Raw genomic sequence first — 9,303 nt, forward strand, 5'->3', positions numbered from 1 at the left:
AGTTTGTTTTCACTTTTCTTTCAATATGTTCAAACACATAAACCCTTTATTTTTCTCAGCTCCAACATTGTTTGAGTTTTGCTGAATTTGCCTTTTGTATTCTAAATAAATACTTTGGTATTCTAAACAAGTCCACTCTCTTGTGGCTAATGCAAAACATACAAAACAAAATCTTTGTAGTTTTCCAGACAGCTTGTTTAAGAAAATAACATCCTACATAGTGGACGATGTTTATTTGAAAATGTTAAAATTGTTCCTTGCCTAGGTTGAGAACTTGTACACACAGTAAGATTAGGATAGAAACCTGACATGCTCATTCAGTTTAGCAAGAATTACACAATAGAAAGAGGCCAGAAAAGGTAGATGGCACATGTCTAATTGCAAGTAGAGTACAGGCATGCGCCACGTAGCGACGTTTCAGTCGACGACAGACTGCGTATAAAACGTTGGTCCCTTAAGATTGGTACCATACAGCCTAGATGTGAAGTAGACTACACACATCTAGGTTTGTGTAAGTGCGCTCTATCATGTTCGCACAACGACAAAATTGCCTAATGACACATTTCTCAGAGTGTATCCCCATTGTTAAGCGATGCATGGTTGTAGTTTGGTGTTAGTTTTTAAAAATTACATTTATCGTATTTTAATTGGGCAACCTGTGCTTTAATGGTCAAGCTTTTTAAAATTTGTATTGATGATATCCTGAATTTCCAATTTTTGACAGCACCTACTGGTTTAAAACTAAAAATAATACAACTTTTTAGATACTTAAAAACTCTTAGTATCTTGCTTAAGAGATTTTTTTTCACTAAGAACTATGTAGTTTTCAGATAACTTAAGTCTGCCTTTAAACTTCATTATTTATCTAATGCTATAAATTACCCCCCTTTCCTCTGAGGCATAGATTATAAGAGTTAAAATCAGAAGGCATCGTGATTTTATTTCAGTTGAATTAATTCATCTTGGAAATTGAAGTTTCCTTTTATTCATGAACTTTTTAAATAAAGAAATAAATAATCCCACTAAGATAATCTTGCAAACTATTGCCATCCAGTAACCTGTTTTTTTCCTGAAGTCTTAGGAGCAATCATTAAAACATTAGTGTTTTATTGCTAAAACTTGTTTGTGTATTTTAGTTGATTAGTTAGACCATTTTTCCAGGTTTTGTGTTATTTGTTTTGGCATGCCTTTTGGGGTTTTTTTTCCTGAATTCTTCATGGATAACATGGTATTTATGATTTTTAAAAATGATCAGTTAAGCAGTATTTGGAGTTACTCAGGCTTCCTAGAAGCTTATCTTTACGATGTTAAGTGTGCTATTTTGTTTCTGTTGTTTCTCATTTTGCTCTGTCAGTAGATAATGCTTTGTATATCTTAAACTCCTTAAAGGCTCTTGAGGAGGTCCCTCTGGTGTTCTGTCCAACTGTTACTGTCCGTTGTATGTACATTGTTTTTATTGCAAGACAGTGTGTTGCCTTACGCAGAATGAAAGAATTGTTGTAGTTTGCTTTGTTTTATTTTTTGATGTTGTGTTATCAAATTAGAAAGATTTGGTTCCTTTAATTCATCTGAAAACATGAGTGTTTTGGGTTCTGCAACACAGTGATGTTAGGACTAAGTTTTGTACCATTCTGTCTTGCAGATATTTGATCAGAGGGTTCCTTCATTCAGCAGACTTGCGTTGGTTGCCTACTGTGTGCACCACCCTCCCGTGGGAGCTCTGTGGCTTACAGAGTCGGACTAGGCAGTGCAGTTCCGACTGGGCACTTTGTGTAATTACAGTGTACAGCGTCTAACTCCAACTGATGAAACGAGTTCATATCATAAACAGAGAGGGACAGTAATCTGTGTGTGCTTTGGAAAGATGATACATAAAAGTTTTTCTCTCTTTAAATCTGTTTTAAAATTAGAACCAATACCCGTTTGTTTGAACAATATAACTGTTATAGGTCTAACTATTTTCATGAACCATTTCTGTTTCCCAGCTACATGTTTATTGTAAACATTTTACTCTCATAGTTCCTTTATTTTTTAAAGGAAATTAATATTGATGAAATGTACCAGACAAATGGCCCTCTAGCGTAGACTGAAACCTTCTAGTAATCCAAGTAGAAAATAGACGATGGCGTCACAGTCTGTATCTTCTAGTCAGTAGCAGCATAGGTATTCCAGAATGACCAAAACATCGTTTGGACTCGGAACTCTGCCTCCAAAACTACCAAGACAGCTTGGAAGAGGAAACATGTTGTGGTCCAGCTGTGTAACTAGGGACTTCCTTTGAGCTCCTGAAATGGCCATTTTTATGATGTGATATTTGACTGTCAAAAAATAGGCTGAAATCACTAATTACTAAAAAGTGAGCAAGTATCTGGTGAATCTGCTATTAACAAACACCAGAAAAAAATGTGTATACAGCCCAAATTTACAATATAATTGTCACGCTTTCACTTTGCTCCCTGTAGCCTGACTCTATTGAACATAAAATTATTGATACTCTAGGTTTTGAACGGCTTGAGATGGTTGAATTCCTTCCTTGGAAATAGACACTGTCAAATCCATGATGAGAATCACAAAACAGTAACTAGTTGACATAGATATATTTCACTTTCCCCCACCCCAGCCTGAGAGAAGTGAAGGACTTAGGCAGGTGTTTCATGTGGTGTGGGCTTTGGCTCCTTCAGTATTGTCTGGATTATTGTCTTTTTTGCATAATGGTAGATTCCCACGCTTCTTATTAATGATAAATCATCTTAGGACATATCCTATATGACAGGCATAAAATGTTAAGGGTATTTGTTGGCCTTTTCCAAGAAAGGGCCACCTTAACTTGTATGAGGAAACAATAGTAATTATTTTTTTAACCTTTTTTTGTACCTACTGTTCCTTAACTGTTTTGATTGTATAATATTTTTTACATACCAATTAATTTGTGATGCACGAAATATTTACGTGACTCTAAGAATCTGTCACAATAGAAAAGAGTAGGAATTACAGTTGGAGGGCATGTTAAGGGGATAAAAATATTTAAACCCCAAATGTTTTATTCTCGACTCCACCAATTATTTTTGTGGAAAAAACTAAAAATGCTGTTATAACACTATGTTTACTTATTTATACTAAGTTAAGCTTTTCATATTTATTTATTTAATTTTTTAAGGACATTTACTTTTAGTATTGTTTCTTAATATGGAAACTGTATGAGTATTTTAGAAATAAAATCCCTAAGATAATATGTTTTTACACATTCAGAAATTAACAATAATTCTTTGAATTTTTGTTATATTTTTTAACTCTGGACAGCCTTTGGCTTTAATGGTATTTCTACATTTCCTGGTGACTAGGAAAAATATTAAGGTAGAGTCATATATCACCTAAGACAGGGATAAGTTCTGAGAAATACAGTGTTAGACAGTTTCGTCCTTGTGCGAACATCATAGTATGTACTTACACAAACCTAGATGGTATAGCCTACTACACACCTAGGCGATATGGTACTAATCTTATGGGACCACCGTTGTATATGTGGTCCCTTGTTGACCGCAACATCATTATGTGACACAAGACTGTAATGTCATAAAATTTATTCTTTTTATTTTACCTTTCTCATTTCTTGATTGACCTTATTTTGTATATGTATATAAATAACCTGGATACTGCTTGGTCACCAGGAGTGTACAGGTTTTTCAACATTTGGAAATTATTTTTTTTTTAATGATTGGCACCTGAGCTAACAACTGTTGCCAATCTTCTTTTTTTTCTTTTTCCTGCTTTCTCTCCCCAAATCCCCACAGTACATAGTTGTATATTTTAGTTGTAGGTCCTTCTAGTTGTGGCATGTGGGTGGTGCCATGTCCGCGCCCAGGATCTGAACCAGTGAAAGCCTGGGCCGCCGCAGCGGAGCGCGCAGACTTAATGACTCAGCCACAGGGCCGGCCCCTCTTTGGAAATTTCACACAGCAAATAGGGAATTAATATAGAGGTTTTCCTCCTATAAAAGGGCTTCCATTTGATTTTATGTTCAAAACTATATAATGTACTTTTGTTTTACTGTCTCTGAAATGACTAAATCTTGCCCTTGGAAAACCTGAATCTTTGCACATGTTATTTCCAGAGTCTACCTCAGTTAACCAGGTTTAGTTTTAGGTAGGAATGAATTGAAACCATGTTTAAATTCGGTTCATCATCTATGCAGGTTTGTTTGTTTAAGCAGTTCCTTCTCTCCCCTCTTGCCTTACTCTAGTTAACTTTTTTTAATCCTGAAATTTTAATTTAAAACATTTGTCTTTCTTCCTCTGGCAAAGCCATATATTCCAAATTAAGCCTCTGTGAAATGTCTGAATTCTTTTTCTCTCTTTGTTATGGCTATCTTCATTATTTGGATGTATTTCATTTCAAGGAGGAGTTTGAAACACAACACACGTCCTCCTATTTTCTCATAGCTTCATAAAGACAAATTAATGTGACAACATGAAAAGCCTTGGACCCTAGCAGTTCCTGTGTCCGTTCTCTAAGAACCTGAGTACTTACTGACAGCATACAGAAACGGACACCTGTCTGCTCATATGGCAGAGCAGCAGGGCGTCTCCTTCAGTTAGCGTTGTGTGGACATGTCCAGTGAGATCACTACAGCTTACCATGGTTTGTAAGGGTGTCGTTAAGTTTTTTGTTTCATTGTCTGTCTCGCAGTATTTTGAACCTAATTTAAAGAAAAAGACGTTTCTAAATTGTATTTATTAAATGTGCTTTTGCCTACATTTTGTGCTGCTACTTTGCCAGTCTCATGAGCTTAGTTGTGTTTGTACATAGGTTGTAGTTTGGTAATAAATTTATAGTGTTGCTTGTCAGTGTTTTCTTTGTGGTTCATATTTGATCTGTAGTCACTGGTCCACTTATTGCCACCAGTGGGAATAACAAACCCCACACCAGGAAGGAATGACTTTTCCCAGAGTTTTAGTTCTTATAAAATCACGCGGTAAACCTGACATTTTGTGTTTGCCATGCATTGTACTAATAAGTTCAAGGTTGATGCAAGTAAGATGAGTGGCTTTTCAATTAATTCCAACTGGTTTAATAAATATACTTGTCTTATTTGTGTGTCACCCTTGCAAAATGGATGTTCCATATGGTGAATTTTCCAGATGACTGTGTCTTATTTTATGAATCCTCCAAAGCTATGTTTTTAATTCATAGACTTTATTTTTTTGAGCAGTCTTAGGTTTACAGAAAAATTAAACAGCAAAGAGAGTTCTCATATACTTCCTACCTCCTCCCCGTAGTTTCCCCTTTTATATCTTGCTTTAGTGTGGTATTTTTGTTATAATTTAAGCCATGTTGATACATTATTATTGCTAAAGTTCATAGTTTACATTAAGGTTCACTCTGTATTGTACAGTTCAGTGGGTTTTGACAAAAGCATAATGTCGTGTATCCACCATTACAGAATCATACAGAATAGTTTTCCCACCCTGAACATCCTCTGTCCTGCCTGTTCATCTTTCCTCTGCCAACAACCAATCTTTTTATTGTCTCTGTAGTTTGCCTTTTCCAGAATGTCACATTGTTAAAATCATACAGTATGTAGCCTTTTTAGACTGACTTTTTCACTTAGCAGTATGCATTTAAGGTTCCTCCATGTCTTTTTTGTGGCTTAGTGGTTCATTTCTTTTTATCATGGGATAATATTCCATTACATAGATGTGCCAGTTTGTTTATCGATTCACCTATTGAAGGACATCTTGGTTCCTTCCAAGTTTTGGTAATTATGAATAAAACTGCTATGAACATTCATGTACAGGTTTTTGTGTGGATGTAAGTTTTCACGTCACTTGAGTAAATACCTAGGAGTGCGATTGCTGGAAGGTTTGGTGAGAGTGTGTTTAATTTTGTAAGAAATTGCCAAATTGTCTTCTGAAGTGGCTGTACCATTTTGCATTCCCACCAGGAATGAATGAGTTCCTGCTGCTCCACATCCTCACCAGCATTTGGTGTTGTCACTGTTCTGATTTTGCCATTCTAATAGATGTGTAGTGGTATCTCATTGCTGTTCTAATTTCCAGTTCTCTAAAGACATGATGTTGAGCATCTTTTCATATGCTTATCTGTTTTTAAATTGTTTTTTATTGAAACCTTGCTAGCATGTATCATACTTGTTGTCTGGCTTTGTAAAATAGAGAATTTGAACTTAACCCTTTCTTTGTGATTCAGAGTTATCCTTATGATATGCAGCTAGTGGTGGGGTAGCAGTGGTTTTCTGCCTGTCCCTATGTGAGTTTTGATTTTGCCTTTATAGCCTTTTTTACTTGTCTGTTATCAGGCTGTCAACCTTTATTCCTCTTCCGATTTCCCACCTCTAGTCTTCAGTGAACCTAGCGAAACAGTTGTTAGGCTTGTTAGAATTATGAGTGAATTAGGAGTACAGCCGTTTGGGGATAAGGAAGTGGTGGGGCAGTCTCCTCTGTGATCTTTAGTGCTTTATGTCATTTCTCTAGGCCATCTGTGGCCTTTTTAGCACTATCTTTGGTTCCCAGAAGTGTTCCAGGTAGACAAGTGTGAAGAAGATGTTTATGCTTGATTGTGTTGTCGTGTAGTTGTATAATACTTATAGCTAGAAGGCCCCTAGCAACAGTTTAATTCCATGGCTCCACTCTTTTTTCTTGCTGTGACCATTAATGAGGATTTGATCTATTAAAGGATATAAAGGAAAAGAGGTAAGTGGGACAAAAATAGGAAATATTTACGGCTAGAGCCTCCCTCTCTCCCTTCAATCCTTTCTACTTTCTCCAGTGCATATGCCCAGTGCTGCCTAGTGATGTGACATGGCGATGGGCTCATACGGCAGAACATACTTGAGTGTCGGGATGTTTGCCCAGAGAAGCCAGGAATTTAGCTGGAAACTATGCGGGAAGATAAAGGCGTTGCCTGGCTAGCGCCAGCTGCTGTCTTTCAAATGGAAACACGGAAAGGCAGGGTGGGCTCAAGTCTCACTGACTGATTCCATCCACTGAGGCTCAGATCCCTGAGGCTGGTGCCAATGTGCCTTCCTCGCTCCCTGACTGGATGTTGCCACAGGCAGCTGCATCTGTCCCGGATACCCCTGGGGATTCACCTGGGGTTCCTCCAGTCCTTACAGCCATTGCTCCTTCTACCCCGAACAGTGGGAAAAGGGATCAAGGGGGAGGAGCACATGTTCAGTGGCTACTTTCTGTCTTCTTTCTGAACAGAAAAGTTTTATGGCCAACTCTTCTCTAATTTTAATTGTTCTAAGGTCTTCTTGGGACCTTCCCTGTAAATTTGGAGAGGCTCAGCAGTGACCGAGGGCCTTGAGACCTGAAACTGGGAGCAAATGGTGTGGTCCAGTCCCCTCATCTTACAGGTGAAGGATGAACCCAGGGGGATTTTAACATACGTGTTCAAGATCACATTCTGAACTGGGAAATAAGACTTCTATCTATATCTGATCTTGAAGAAGGCTGCAGATAACGTGCAAAGCAGACAAGCCAGATGACCAAACATTTATTAAGGATCTTTAAGCCTCTGAAGCATGATACCAATACAGAGTAGTCACCCAAGTTGATGTTAAGAATATGAAATGGAGGATAAATTGACACCATAGGATTGGAACTAACATTTATAGTGTTTACTATGTGCTAGATACTTTTATTGTTTTATTGAATTCATACGCTAGTTCTAAAATGTATTTACTGCTATTCTCTTTTTGCAGGAGAGGAAACTGAGCTTTATAGAAAGACTTGCTCTAGTTATTTGGCTACTAAGAAATGGAAGAAAGAATGGAACCTAGGTCAGTTTAGTTGTAGAACCTATTCCTTTGCCATATTCCAAGATTACTTTCAACAATGTTAAATGCAAACTCAATTCTTGAAATAAATATGTTACATTCACCCATTTTTCTGAGGTTATTAATCTGTCTTTTACCTTCTCTTTCCTGTATGCTTTTTTTAACCAGACTTTTAGGCAGACTGCTGTGATATATTCTGTTACAGTATTTACATTTATAATGACAGGAAAAAATAGTGGCTCTTGTGTTATGAGATTAAAATGAATTTGGGAATATTGCTGCCATTTATTATTATCAGAGTGTAAATATATACCTACTTGTTTTTCATGGAAGGCTTTATGAAATGAGCCTATCATTCCAAGAGTTTTTATGAATTACATTTAGACCACCAACTTCAGTGACCTAGAGCACTGTCAGTCATTTTTGTTAGTAAGCTTCCTGACAGCGGTCTGCCCCCGGGATGGCAGCTCCAGAGTCATTAGCTGTATGCATGGTCTCCGTCAGTTACTAGGAGAGCAGCCCCAGTGTACTTGGCCCAGGGTTCAGTGTCCGTGTTTGAAGCACTACCCCAGAGCTGAGTTTAGTCCTGAATGTTCAAAATGGTTTCACTTAGCACATCTTAAATAACTTATTTAAAGACATAACTAATCATGATATGACTACTGTATTCCATAACATAAATCCTAAACTATAGTGTTAGTAATTATTGTGTAATTAGAGATGGGTGAATCAACTTCATTTGGGATTCGTAAAATACCTCAAGCTACTTTTCAAACATTTTGAAATATATTTTGTAACATTTCTCAAACATACTTTACCAAGCAGATTTCCTCTAATTTTTAAACCCTTGTGTATTTTAAGGGAAATTTAATCCATATGTTTCTGATTCATTTGCACTTAACTCATCTAAGTTATTTTTTAAGAACAATTTGGTTTCCAAGAAGCCTTAGGAACCCTTCTCATGAATTCTATCATCCTTTGAAAGCCTTTTCCCCAATCAAAACTTTTTTCTCCAAAGATAAATGTGCATGAAATGTTTCAGTTCATTTTACAATTTAGAGCCCATATTTCACAATCTAAGCTAGTTTTGAATTTAATGTAATGTTACTCTGCCTTTACTGTAAGAACTTGCTTTGTCTCTCTTCAAAGCAAGTCTCTGCAGAGAGCTTGTAATCACAGTGTGCTCTTTTGAAAACACAGTGCCCTGACATTCTATGCTGTCATAGCACAGGTGACAGACGTGGGTTGATCAAACATGTCAAACTGAATTGTCTGTTTAGTGCGCTGAATATGTATACATATTTGTACATATTCAAATATACATGTACACACTCATAAAAATGTTTAAATTTTTATAGGCTATCTTTTTTGTTTTTACCTCTACTTATAATTCTCACAAGACATTACTGTATTCTGGATGAATTAGTGATTTATTGTTCTCATCTCTCTTCAGAAATGTCTTTCACTTGAGACTTAGTCAACAGGTTTCTGTTGCCTAGCAAGTAGGT

General features: G+C 36.7%; 1 protein-coding gene across 2 annotated transcripts in view; it reads left to right on the forward strand.

Annotated features, from left to right (window-relative positions):
- Positions 1-8,547, forward strand: part of KATNAL1 (katanin catalytic subunit A1 like 1) — an 80,477-nt gene extending 71,930 nt beyond the window's left edge. Inside the window, exon 12 of one of the 2 annotated variants that reach the window (XM_046664468.1) lies at positions 7,265-8,547. The gene's annotated coding sequence lies outside the window, so the exon portion shown is untranslated. Of the gene's footprint in view, positions 1-1,642; positions 3,812-7,264 lie in introns of those variants that run through there. The other variant, XM_046664469.1, reaches the window with a different exon arrangement.
- Positions 8,548-9,303: the final 756 nt, after the last annotated feature.

This window comes from Equus quagga, chromosome 6, assembly GCF_021613505.1.
Source record: "Equus quagga isolate Etosha38 chromosome 6, UCLA_HA_Equagga_1.0, whole genome shotgun sequence".
Taxonomy (NCBI): domain Eukaryota; kingdom Metazoa; phylum Chordata; class Mammalia; order Perissodactyla; family Equidae; genus Equus; species Equus quagga.